Raw genomic sequence first — 13,773 nt, 5'->3', positions numbered from 1 at the left:
TACCTAGTTATTTCTTCAAAACTTAACAGGCTTTTCTGCTGCTTTGGAGCAGAGTGAATTAAGGGCGTTGGAGGGGAATGCCTTTTCTCCACATTTTCTCATTCTGTAATTCATTCAACTTACAGACTTTCAGGAGTTAGCCACACTATTAAACAGATAATTACTAACTTTTACAGATGGAGCACTGAAGCTTGGAAAAGTTAAGGGACCTGCTTAAAGTTACAGAAATTAGTTAATGGCAGAGCTAGGATTCAAATCCAGGCAATGTGGCTCCAGGGCTAGTATTCTTAACTCTTTCCCATGTCACAGGCCAGTGCTGGAGACAGGCCTGTGAGCAAATAATTACAGTGTAAAGAATGAGGTAAGTGCTAATGGAGGGACATACACTGCGCTAAGGGAATGAAGGAAGGAGTGACTAAGGTTTTGTGTAGGACATTTGTGCAATTTCCCTTGCCCACTGCCAGAAATTAACAAAGCACAGTCTTTTGGGGGTATGCTTTGTTTTACTATACGTGGATGCAGATATAGAGCTCGATTCATGTTGCCTTGCTGCCCCTCCCAAACATAACAACACTTAAAATAATTTGTTCCTGACATCCTGGACCCCCTCCAAGAGTTTGTCCCAGCTTTTGGACAAGGCAGAAACAGGAAAAGGATGTCCTAATGTTCCCTGACCAGAGACCTAAATTGGAATTTGGAATAGTTTTGTAATTTAAATCATTGTTAAGATTTTATTGTCCTGTACTCTGTAGTGTGTGTGTGTGTGTGTGTGTGTGTGTGTGTGTGTACATTATATATCAGCCACCACACATGTACTATATACAGTCACTAAAATCAACTGTGAGATTCCTTAAATTTTCTATAGTTTGTAGATCTATGTTTAAAAGATACTTTGTTTTTTCATAAAGGAGAATTAATATTTCTCAACTCAAATACTTTTTTTGCTATGACTTAATCATAATTTGGTAGTAATATGTCACAATTTCTGCTAATAACACAAAAACAAACTCACTTCTATGTTTCATTCTCTCTCACTAGAAATTGTTTCAATTTGGCCCCCTATACTGATTCATTTCTCAGCTTATCTTTGAGATATTGAACATCCATACCTTTGGTATTTTTATATTACTTGATATTAGAGCGTCATTGAGTTCATTTGAATAGACTAGACACCATAAACAGGTGCTGTCTGCCATCACCAAGTGATGGCCTATTCATGCCAGGATATTAAGCATATCCTGCAGTTTGGTAAACAGCAGGTGGGATTCTAATCCATTCAGCATGGAGCCCCTCATTCTTTCCTCTGTAGTGAAGGAAAATCTCTGGGAAGTCCCTGCTCAGGAATTCTCTATAGCTTTAGCAGCCAGTGAGTCTCATTCCAAAACGACCCAAGAAGAGGACTGGATCAATTACCCCCAAGCTTCCTCTCCACATCACCTATTTCTTGAAGTGACCTCAGAAATCCCACAAAAGTTCCAAGTTGCCATGTAGCCCCTTTCTTTTACTTTACTCCTTTGGGGTTTCAGGGTTGGAGAAATCCTCTCTCCTTTCCAAAGCTGAAACTGCCTGGGAGCTTTGAGTCTCTGACTCACTAGATTGCTCTCCTATTAGGGCCATAGAGAAGACAGAGTGAGACAAGGCCATTCTCACACCATGGAATAACCTCTGGGGCTTATGGTCATCAAAGCAGATTCTTTGGTCTACAGGAAAAAGGTAACACTCTTAGACCCAGCAGAGGCATCATCAAGGGAGTTTTGCAGGAGGAGGGATAGCCCTGCTCAGGGGTTGGGGTTAACCAACTGGTCAGGGGTTACCACACAAGTAGCTCTACCCTCACAGCCTTTCCTTGCTTAGGCATACCAGTGTGTCATAATGGTGCAGCTAGTCTGATAAATGGAGCAGTTTTGGAGGGAGGCACACTGCAATAGCTTTGCAACAAAAGAGGCTATGTCTTGTCCATCATTCAAAGGAGTTATCTGAAAATCAACGACTGTAGCAAACCACCAGCTGTCCTCCAGCATCAATTTTTTTTTTTTCCTATAGTAACAGAATTCGCAACATGTAGCTGGGAACAGCCATGGCCATATAGGTCTGAGGTCAGCAGAGTTACATGATAGAAGGCACCTGGGTTCCAGACCCTTGGCCTGCCATACTGGTCCTGGACTGCTTAGTTCCAGATTGTTAGATGAGACAAAGGAAACCATCTAGTGTGCTTAAACTGCTATTATTTTAGGTCTCTGTCAAGGAAGTCAAGGTTTATCCTAATTCAGTGACTTTGGATTTCAGCAGAATACAGTCAATGTTAGTTGAGAACATGGCCTCATTACCCCAAGTTACCTGTTTTCAACAGGTAGCCTTACTTCTCTCAGAGATAGGTTCCTGGGACACTCTGTAGTTTCCATTGAGGATGCAGCCTTTTGGGGACTACTATAGAGATGATTTCCCCTGTCTCATCTAAAAATCTGGACCTAAGCAGCACAGGACTGGTATGGCAGCTCAAGGATCTGGAACCCAGGTGTTTTCTATCATGTAAATCTGCCAACCCATATGGCCTGCCTCTTCCCTTTAAGGGTACAACCCAGAAATGGCATCACTTATGCTTACAAAGAGAAAGAAAGGGCTATGATATTAGGCCTCAGAAAAGGGAGTAGAGATCTAGACTTTTCACTTCAACTCAAAAATCCTGCCCAAGACTGACACTTACTCCTTTAAACATTGCCATATTTCTCTGGCACACCCAATGATTGACGTCTGAAAGAGCAGCAGAACTTTCTCAGACATGACTACAGTGTTTAAATGTGTTGCTAGGGCATCTATGGAATTTTCATATTCTATCTCGGGAAAGAAGTCTGATATTTCTTTGATGCTACATTCTTCTTTAGCCAGAAATACAAGGAAACCACTGTTTGCTGTGGCATTTTGGCAGAACTCTGAAGTGTGGTCTGGATCTGGGAACCCACAATCCAAGAATAAGGCACCATTTACGTACAAAATTGTTGAATTTGGATGGAAACTAGGTTCAGCCATACTTGTGAAGCCACTGTCTTGCAGGGTCAAAAAGAGCTTATTTTTCAAGTAAGTGTGTTTCACTGTTTACTGGTGACTACCAAAATAATTATTTCCTGTGTGAGTCAGTAGGAGTGAAGTAATCTCAAGGAAAATGTTCCATTGTGCTTACTGGGCTGGGCAGTGCAGCAGCTCCAGACATTCTCTTAAAGCAACAGTAATTGCATTGAATGGTAAAGTCTGGTTCATATGCCCCTGGGAGGGAGATTCATTTTTCTCTGATACTTTGAGGATCTTGTCAGAGACAACAGATGTGAATATATACATACATATACACATGAACATATCTGTGGATGTGCTTAGCAGGTTGGTTCATTTAAATAGTTTTATAGATGTTTTAGAAAGATAGTTCTGGCTGGGCGCGGTGGCTCACGCCTGTAATCCTAGCACTTTGGGAGGCCGAGGCAGGTGGATCATGAGGTCAAGAGATCGAGACCATCCTGGCCAACATGGTGAAACCCTGTCTCTACTAAAAATACAAAAATTAGCTAGGTGTGGTGGCACGTGCCTGTAATCCCAGCTACACGGGAGGCTGAGGCAGGAGACTCGTTGAACCCAGGAGGCAGAGGTTGCAGTAAGCCGAGATCTCACCACTGCACTCCAGCCTGGCAACAGAGCGAGAATCCGTCTCAAAGAAAAAAAAAGAAAAAAAAAGAAAGGTAGTTCTTTTTTTTTTTTTTTTTTTTTTTTTTTTTTTTTTTTTAATTTATTTATTATTATTATACTTTAAGTTGTAGGGTACATGTGCATAACGTGCAGGTTTGTTACATATGTATACTTGTGCCATGTTGCTGTGCTGCACCCATCAACTCGTCATTTACATCAGGTATAACTCCCAGTGCAATCCCTCCCCCCTCCCCCCTCCCCATGATAGGCCCCGGTGTGTGATGTTCCCCTTCCTGAGTCCGAGTGATCTCATTGTTCAGTTCCCACCTATGAGTGAGAACATGCGGTGTTTGGTTTTCTGTTCTTGTGATAGTTTGCTAAGAATGATGGATTCCAGCTGCATCCAAGTCCCTACAAAGGACTCAAACTCATCCTTTTTTATGGCTGCATAGTATTCCATGGTGTATATGTGCCACATTTTCTTAATCCAATCTGTCACTGATGGACATTTGGGTTGATTCCAAGTCTTTGCTATTGTGAATAGTGCTGCAATAAACATACGTGTGCATGTGTCTTCATAGCAGCATAATTTATAATCCTTTGGGTATATACCCAGTAATGGGATGGCTGGGTCATATGGTACATCTAGTTCTAGATCCTTGAGGAATCGCCATACTGTTTTCCATAATGGTTGAACTAGTTTACAATCCCACCAACAGTGTAAAAGTGTTCCTATTTCTCCACATCCTCTCCAGCACCTGTTGTTTCCTGACTTTTTAATGATTGCCATTCTAACTGGTGTGAGATGGTATCTCATGGTGGTTTTGATTTGCATTTCTCTGATGGCCAGTGATGATGAGCATTTTTTCATGTGTCTGTTGGCTGTATGAATGTCTTCTTTTGAGAAATGTCTGTTCATGTCCTTTGCCCACTTTTTGATGGGGTTGTTTGTTTTTTTCTTGTAAATTTGTTTGAGTTCTTTGTAGGTTCTGGATATTAGCCCTTTGTCAGATGAGTAGATTGCAAAAATTTTCTCCCATTCTGTAGGTTGCCTGTTCACTCTGATGGTAGTGTCTTTTGCTGTGCAGAAGCTCTTTAGTTTAATGAGATCCCATTTGTCAATTTTGGCTTTTGCTGCCATTGCTTTTGGTGTTTTAGACATGAAATCTTTGCCCATGCCTATGTCCTGAATGGTACTACCTAGGTTTTCCTCTAGGATTTTTATGGTATTAGGTCTAACATTTAAGTCTCTAATCCATCTTGAATTAATTTTCGTATAAGGAGTAAGGAAAGGATCCAGTTTCAGCTTTCTACTTATGGCTAGCCAATTTTCCCAGCACCATTTATTAAATAGGGAATCCTTTCCCCATTTCTTGTTTCTCTCAGGTTTGTCAAAGATCAAATGGCTGTAGATGTGTGGTATTATTTCTGAGGACTCTGTTCTGTTCCATTGGTCTATATCTCTGTTTTGGTACCAGTACCATGCTGTTTTGGTTACTGTAGCCTTGTAGTATAGTTTGAAGTCAGGTAGCGTGATGCCTCCAGCTTTGTTCTTTTGACTTAGGATTGTCTTGGAGATGCGGGCTCTTTTTTGGTTCCATATGAACTTTAAAGCAGTTTTTTCCAATTCTGTGAAGAAACTCATTGGTAGCTTGATGGGGATGGCATTGAATCTATAAATTACCTTGGGCAGTATGGCCATTTTCACAATATTGATTCTTCCTATCCATGAGCATGGTATGTTCTTCCATTTGTTTGTGTCCTCTTTGATTTCACTGAGCAGTGGTTTGTAGTTCTCCTTGAAGAGGTCCTTTACATCCCTTGTAAGTTGGATTCCTAGGTATTTGATTCTCTTTGAAGCAATTGTGAATGGAAGTTCATTCCTGATTTGGCTCTCTGTTTGTCTGTTACTGGTGTATAAGAATGCTTGTGATTTTTGCACATTAATTTTGTATCCTGAGACTTTGCTGAAGTTGCTTATCAGCTTAAGGAGATTTTGGGCTGAGACAATGGGGTTTTCTAAATATACAATCATGTCATCTGCAAACAGGGACAATTTGACTTCTTCTTTTCCTAACTGAATACCCTTGATTTCTTTCTCTTGCCTGATTGCCCTAGCCAGAACTTCCAACACTATGTTGAATAGGAGTGGTGAGAGAGGGCATCCCTGTCTTGTGCCAGTTTTCAAAGGGAATTTTTCCAGTTTTTGCCCATTCAGTATGATATTGGCTGTGGGTTTGTCATAAATAGCTCTTATTATTTTGAGATACGTTCCATCAATACCGAATTTATTGAGCGTTTTTAGCATGAAGGGCTGTTGAATTTTGTCAAAAGCCTTTTCTGCATCAATTGAGATAATCATGTGGTTCTTGTCTTTGGTTCTGCTTATATGCTGGATTATGTTTATTGATTTGCGAATGTTGAACCAGCCTTGCATCCCAGGGATGAAGCCCACTTGATCATGGTGGATAAGCTTTTTGATGTGTTGCTGAATCCGGTTTGCCAGTATTTTATTGAGGATTTTTGCATCGATGTTCATCAGGGATATTGGTCTAAAATTCTCTTTTTTTGTTGTGTCTCTGCCAGGCTTTGGTATCAGGATGATGTTGGCCTCATAAAATGAGTTAGGGAGGATTCCCTCTTTTTCTATTGATTGGAATAGTTTCAGAAGGAATGGTACCAACTCCTCTTTGTACCTCTGGTAGAATTCAGCTGTGAATCCATCTGGTCCTGGACTTTTTTTGGTTGGTAGGCTATTAATTGTTGCCTCAATTTCAGAGCCTGCTATTGGTCTATTCAGGGATTCAACTTCTTCCTGGTTTAGTCTTGGAAGAGTGTAAGTGTCCAGGAAATTATCCATTTCTTCTAGATTTTCCAGTTTATTTGCGTAGAGGTGTTTATAGTATTCTCTGATGGTAGTTTGTATTTCTGTGGGGTCGGTGGTGATATCCCCTTGATCATTTTTAATTGCGTCGATTTGATTCTTCTCTCTTTTCTTCTTTATTAGTCTGGCTAGTGGTCTGTCAATTTTGTTGATCTTTTCAAAAAACCAACTCCTGGATTCATTGATTTTTTGGAGGGTTTTTTGTGTTTCTATCTCCTTCAGTTCTGCTCTGATCTTAGTTATTTCTTGCCTTCTGCTAGCTTTCGAATGTGTTTGCTCTTGCTTCTCTAGTTCTTTTAATTGCGATGTTAGAGTGTCAATTTTACATCTTTCCTGCTTTCTCTTGTGGGCATTTAGTGCTATAAATTTCCCTCTACACACTGCTTTAAATGTGTCCCAGAGATTCTGGTATGTTGTATCTTTGTTCTCATTGGTTTCAAAGAACATCTTTATTTCTGCCTTCATTTCGTTATGTACCCAGTAGTCATTCAGGAGCAGGTTGTTCAGTTTCCATGTAGTTGAGCGGTTTTGATTGAGTTTCTTAGTCCTGAGTTCTAGTTTGATTGCACTGTGGTCTGAGAGACAGTTTGTTATAATTTCTGTTCTTGTACATTTGCTGAGGAGTGCTTTACTTCCAATTACGTGGTCAATTTTGGAGTAAGTATGATGTGGTGCTGAGAAGAATGTATATTCTGTTGATTTGGGGTGGAGAGTTCTATAGATGTCTATTAGGTCTGCTTGCTGCAGAGATGAGTTCAATTCCTGGATATCCTTGTTAACTTTCTGTCTCGTTGATCTGTCTAATGTTGACAGTGGAGTGTTGAAGTCTCCCATTATTATTGTATGGGAGTCTAAGTCTCTTTGTAAGTCTCTAAGGACTTGCTTGATGAATCTGGGTGCTCCTGTATTGGGTGCATATATATTTAGGATAGTTAGCTCTTCCTGTTGAATTGATCCCTTGACCATTATGTAATGGCCTTCTTTGTCTCTTTTGATCTTTGATGGTTTAAAGTCTGTTTTATCAGAGACTAGTATTGCAACCCCTGCTTTTTTTTGTTCTCCATTTGCTTGGTAAATCTTCCTCCATCCCTTTATTTTGAGCCTATGTATGTCTCTGCGTGTGAGATGGGTCTCCTGAATACAGCAGACTGATGGGTCTTGACTCTTTATCCAGTTTGCCAGTCTGTGTCTTTTAATTGGAGCATTTAGTCCATTTACATTTAAGGTTAATATTGTTATGTGTGAACTTGATCCTGCCATTATGATATTAACTGGTTATTTTGCTCATTAGTTGATGCAGTTTCTTCCTAGCCTCAATGGTCTTTACATTTTGGCATGTTTTTGCAATGGCTGGTACCGGTTGTTCCTTTCCATGTTTAGTGCTTCCTTCAGGATCTCTTGTAAGGCAGGCCTAGTGGTGACAAAATCTCTAAGCATTTGCTTATCTGTAAAGGATTTTATTTCTCCTTCACTTATGAAACTTAGTTTGGCTGGATATGAAATTCTGGGTTTAAAATTCTTTTCTTTAAGAATGTTGAATATTGGCCCCCACTCTCTTCTGGCTTGTAGAGTTTCTGCTGAGAGATCTGCTGTGAGTCTGATGGGCTTCCCTTTGTGGGTAACCCGACCTTTCTCTCTGGCTGCCTTTAAGATTTTTTCCTTCATTTCAACTTTGGTGAATCTGGCAATTATGTGTCTTGGAGTTGCTCTTCTCGAGGAGTATCTTTGTGGCGTTCTCTGTATTTCCTGGATTTGAATGTTGGCCTGCCCTACTAGGTTGGGGAAGTTCTCCTGGATGATATCCTGAAGAGTGTTTTCCAACTTGGTTCCATTTTCCCCCTCACTTTCAGGCACCCCAATCAGACGTAGATTTGGTCTTTTTACATAATCCCATACTTCTTGCAGGCTTTGTTCGTTTCTTTTTCTTCTTTTTTCTTTTGGTTTCTCTTCTCGCTTCATTTCATTCATTTGATCCTCAATCGCTGATACTCTTTCTTCCAGTTGATCGAGTCGGTTACTGAAGCTTGTGCATTTGTCACGTATTTCTCGTGTCATGGTTTTCATCTCTTTCATTTCGTTTAGGACCTTCTCTGCATTAATTACTCTAGCCATCAATTCTTCCACTTTTTTTTCAAGATTTTTAGTTTCTTTGCGCTGGGTACGTAATTCCTCCTTTAGCTCTGAGAAATTTGATGGACTGAAGCCTTCTTCTCTCATGTCATCAAAGTCATTCTCCGTCCAGCTTTGATCCGTTGCTGGCGATGAGCTGCGCTCCTTTGCCGGGGGAGATGCGCTCTTATTTTTTGAATTTCCAGCTTTTCTGCCCTGCTTTTTCCCCATCTTTGTGGTTTTATCTGCCTCTGGTCTTTGATGATGTTGATGTACTGATGGGGTTTTGGTGTAGGTGTCCTTCCTGTTTGATAGTTTTCCTTCTAACAGTCAGGACCCTCAGCTGTAGGTCTGTTGGAGATTGCTTGAGGTCCACTCCAGACCCTGTTTGCCTGGGTATCAGCAGCAGAGGCTGCAGAAGATAGAATATTTCTGAACAGCGAGTGTACCTGTCTGATTCTTGCTTTGGAAGCTTCCTCTCAGGGGTGTACTCCTCCCTGTGAGGTGTGGGGTGTCAGACTGCCCCTAGTGGGGGATGTCTCCCAGTTAGGCTACTCAGGGGTCAGGGACCCGCTTGAGGAGGGAGTCTGTCCCTTCTCAGATCTCAACCTCCGTGTTGGGAGATCCACTGCTCTCTTCAAAGCTGTCAGACAGAGTCGTTTGCGTCTGTGCAGAGGTGTCTGTGTGTCTTAGTTTACTGTGCCCTGTCCCCAGAGGTGGAGTCTACAGAGACAGGCAGGTTTCCTTGAGCTGCTGTGAGCTCCACCCAGTTCGAGCTTCCCAGCAGCTTTGTTTACCTACTTAAGCCTCAGCAATGGCGGGCGCCCCTCCCCCAGCCTTGCTGCTGCCTTGCCGGTAGATCACAGACTGCTGCGCTAGCAACGAGGGAGGCTCCGTGGGTGTGGGACCCTCCCGGCCAGGTGTGGGATATGATCTCCTGGTGTGCCTGTTTCCTAAAGCGCAGTATTGGGGTGGGAGTTACCCGATTTTCCAGGTGTTGTGTGTCTCAGTTCCCCTGGCTAGGAAAAGGGACTCCCTTCCCCCTTGCGCTTCCCAGGTGAGGCAATGCCTCGCCCTGCTTCAGCTCTTGCTGGTCGGGCTGCAGCAGCTGACCAGCTCCGATCGTCCGGCACTCCCCAGTGAGATGAACCCAGTACCTCAGTTGAAAATGCAGAAATCACCGGTCTTCTGTGTCGCTGGCGCTGGGAGTTGGAGACTGGAGCTGCTCCTATTCGGCCATCTTGCTCCGCCCCCCAAGGTAGTTCTTTATGAGCTACGATAATATGCTCTGCTTCTCTCAATGTGAAAGTAGAACCTCACCTTGTGCAAGTTGTCATTGGTTTACTTGTCTGTTACAAACCACTTGAGGGCATGCTTTATTTGTCTTTGTCTTCCCAGGCCATACTAATGGGTCTATCACTGAGTAAAATTCTGATTAATCATTTGTTGGATGAATGAATGGCTTGCAGAGGAAGTGAATTGCAGGAAGGTGACTACCACCCAAAAGTTGACTTGTACCATGACACTGACATGAGAGAGTTTGCCAGAAGAAGTGCTTAGCCAGCCAGGATTGGAACATCCTTGAGGTGCCACACTCCATGGTTCCAGAGATTAAACAGCTCTGTGCTTCATATCACCATCTTTCCTGGAATTAGAATTATCCACCCCAGTTGTTAGATTCTGGCACAACAAGTAGGGTGAATTGTGGCAGCTGGATCAACATGTGACAGACAAACTAGGCCAAATGGGATATCACTTCTGGTCCATGAAATGGAGGGATGCTTTTGAATATTCGATACTTCACCCCACTCACTACCTTCCATGACCACTCTCATATAGGAGCAAAGAGCGTACATTGTATATTATAGAAAATATTCCCCTATTATAAGAGGGAATACTCACTATTGATTAATCCACTTACCAAATTTTTGTTGTGTGCCTGCTATGTGCCAAGCGTTGTACTGCTGCTAGAGTACACAGGTGGACAAACAAGATGTGGTTCTTGCCCTTAAGAAGTTCACCCTTTGGCCGGGTGCGATGGCTCATTCCTGTTATCCCAGCACTTTGGGAGGCCAAGGCAGGTGGACCACATAAGGCCGGGAGCTTGAGACCAGCCTGGTCAACATACTAAAACCACATCTCTACTAAAAAACACAAAAATTAACCGGGCATGGTGGCACACGCCTGTAATCCCAGATACTCAGGAGGCTGAGGCATGAGAATCACTTGAACCAAGGAGGCAGAGGTTGCAATGAGCTGAGATTACACCACTGCACTCCAGCCTGGGCAACAGAGTAAGACTCTGTCTCAAAAAAAAAAAAAAAAGAAAAGAAAAAGTTCGGCCTTTAGTGGAAGAGTCAGACAAACAAAATACATAAAACAATTATGTTTTATGTGGCCAGTTATGAAAAATAAACTAGATATTGAGGTAGGGATGAAATGGAAGTACATAGAGGGGTGAGAAATAACTGTCAGGAGGAAGGGAAAGGCCTGAGATGAGTAAAGGGGAAGAACACTTTAGAGGAAAAAAACACATGTTAAAGACCCCAGGCCTAAAGTAAATTGGCGTTTCGGAGGATAAAAAACAATGCCCATGAGTCTATAGCAGAGTGAGTGAGGGGGTGAGTGTGTCCTCACTGGCAGAAGTCTTCTAAGGATTTTTGGATCTATTGTCAAGGACATGATACCAAATGGTGGATGCTGACTGTTTGCAGAGCGCTCAGGAAGCTTTACATCATTACCCACAGCAAGAGGTCTGAGCTTGAGTCTGGTCCTCCCACTGCACGTGTAATCTCACATACTACATATTCCACCCTGCTGAGTAATAGTGTGTAGAACGGAATGTTGGACTTTATCTAAAATGTGGGAGTAAAAAAGTACATGTGAAACTGTAGAGTTTATCATTCTGGTCCAGGTATCATGAGGAAAGGAGAAAACCATGGTTGGGAGCAGCCATCCACACCCAACTAGTATTTGGAACTGAAGGCTATAGAGAATTCTGCTACTGAGGTCTACAGTATTATTTGCACTTTCTGCTCCTTGATCTTTCACTGCATATACCATCTGGGAAGTGTCCTTTATGGTTGTCATTAAAATGCTGCCAGATTCCAGTATTGAGACCATAGGGAATGCAGTGGTGTGCATTTGTGTGTTTGTGAGTGTATATGTGTGTGTGTCATCCACGTGTGGGTAGATGAGATGCTAACTGGAACAGGATATACTGACATATTCAGGGGTTCTTAACTAGGTGTCCAATGTAAACTCAGTTGAGAAAAAAATTACACATTCATTTTCATTATCATCTCTAACTGAAATTTAACATTTCAATGATATATTTAAGTAACAAACTACAGTATTTTTTGCAGTACTTGTCACTTTGTCATCAATAGAATCACAGATATTTTCATGTCACATTATAGTTGTTGTAGGTATCTCAAAATATGACTTATGCTTACCACACTTCAAAACTATGGTAGTTATCGACTGGATGCAGAGGCTCATGCCTGTAATCCCAGCACTTTGGGAGGCCGAGGCGGGTGGATCACGAGGTCAGGAGATTGAGACCATCCTGGCTATGGTGAAACCCCATCTCTACTAAAAATAAAAAAAATTAGCCGGGCGTGGTGGCAGGCGCCTGTAGTCCCAGCTACTCGGGAGGCTGAGGCAGGAGAATGGCATGAACCTGGGAGGTGGAGCTTGCAGTGAGCCAAGATCGTGCTACTGCACTCCAGCCTGGGAGACAGAGCGAGACTCTAAAAAAAAACAAAAACAAAATTATGGTAGTTATCATACCATAGTTAGATTTAATATGTTAATGAAGCATATTTATTACTATATCATGAACATTTGTTTTTAAAAAATTTTTGAAAACTACATTTCAAAACTTTCCGTTTTCTTTGCAATCCTATGTATTTTATTTTATGCATTTCAAAACATAATTGTGAGAAGGGGTCTTCAGGTTTCCAGACCACCAAAGTGGTCCCTGACACAAAAAAATGGTTAAGAGCTATCAGACTTATTGGGCGTAGTCTTGCCAGCTGGATATAAGAGGAATGTTGGGGACAAAATGCCCACACATCCTCTTTCATATGAGACCTTTTTTTTGCATTCTGACTGAGTGGAAAAAGGGAAGAGGCAATAAGTACTTAATCTCATGCTTGCACAGAAACACATACATAACTTTGTCCAGCTTGCAGACTAATTCAGAGACTGAATTTTGAGAAATAAAAAGAGAGTAATGGATATAGAGAGCTTAGAGAGAGATCTGAGAGAACAAACCCACAATCTTGGGTACATATTGTGCATTTCCATAAACCTTCCCTAAGTAGAGATCTGGGAAAAGAAGGGACATAATTTTCTTGAAACTCTGACCCCTAGGACCTGGAGAAAGTCCATTCAGCCAGCCAGAGCCCTCCCTATTCCCTTGGGTGGTAGCCTCAGAGTCCTCAGGGACAACATCTGCAAGCAGAATGCAAATCACTAGCCTGTCTGCCACCCGTCATTGCTCAGCACCTTATCGATGCTATTTATAGGAAGTCTGAATTTCTCAATAGAGACACAGCATCAACAGCAAGCCCTGAGAAGTTAGCCTGGTTTCCCACATGTCTGAGGGTGGACCCAGAGAAAACACTTCACCTTCACTTCCCTCTGCTGAAATTAAAATGCTTCTATTTCTGCAGCTTGAAGGGAAGAAAGAGAGAGGGAAGAAGAAATGTTTGTTCATTTCTTCAGAGATTTTAGAAATTGAACTTGCAAGGAGGGTCTGTCTCCAGTTAATCAAATAAAAATTCTTCGTAGTAGCACAAGACAATTTAAAACTAGAAAAACTCAGAAACTGCATCTGACAAAGGTCTAATGCCCAAAATCTACAAGGAACTTAAATAATTCAACAAGCAAAAAACAAACAACCCCATTACAAATTGGGCAAAGGACAGACTTCTCCAAAGAAGACATACATGCAACAAACAAGCATATAAAAAATCCTCAACATCCTTAATCATTAGAGAAACACAAATCAAACCGCTATGAGATGCCATCTCACATCAGTCAGAATGGCTATTATTAACAAGTCAAAAAATAACAGATAATGGCAAAGTGGCAGAGAAAAG

The sequence above is a fragment of the Macaca fascicularis genome, chromosome 12 (assembly GCF_037993035.2).
Source record: "Macaca fascicularis isolate 582-1 chromosome 12, T2T-MFA8v1.1".
Classification (NCBI taxonomy): Eukaryota; Metazoa; Chordata; class Mammalia; order Primates; family Cercopithecidae; genus Macaca; species Macaca fascicularis.
Note: the sequence above shows the minus strand (reverse complement) of the source record.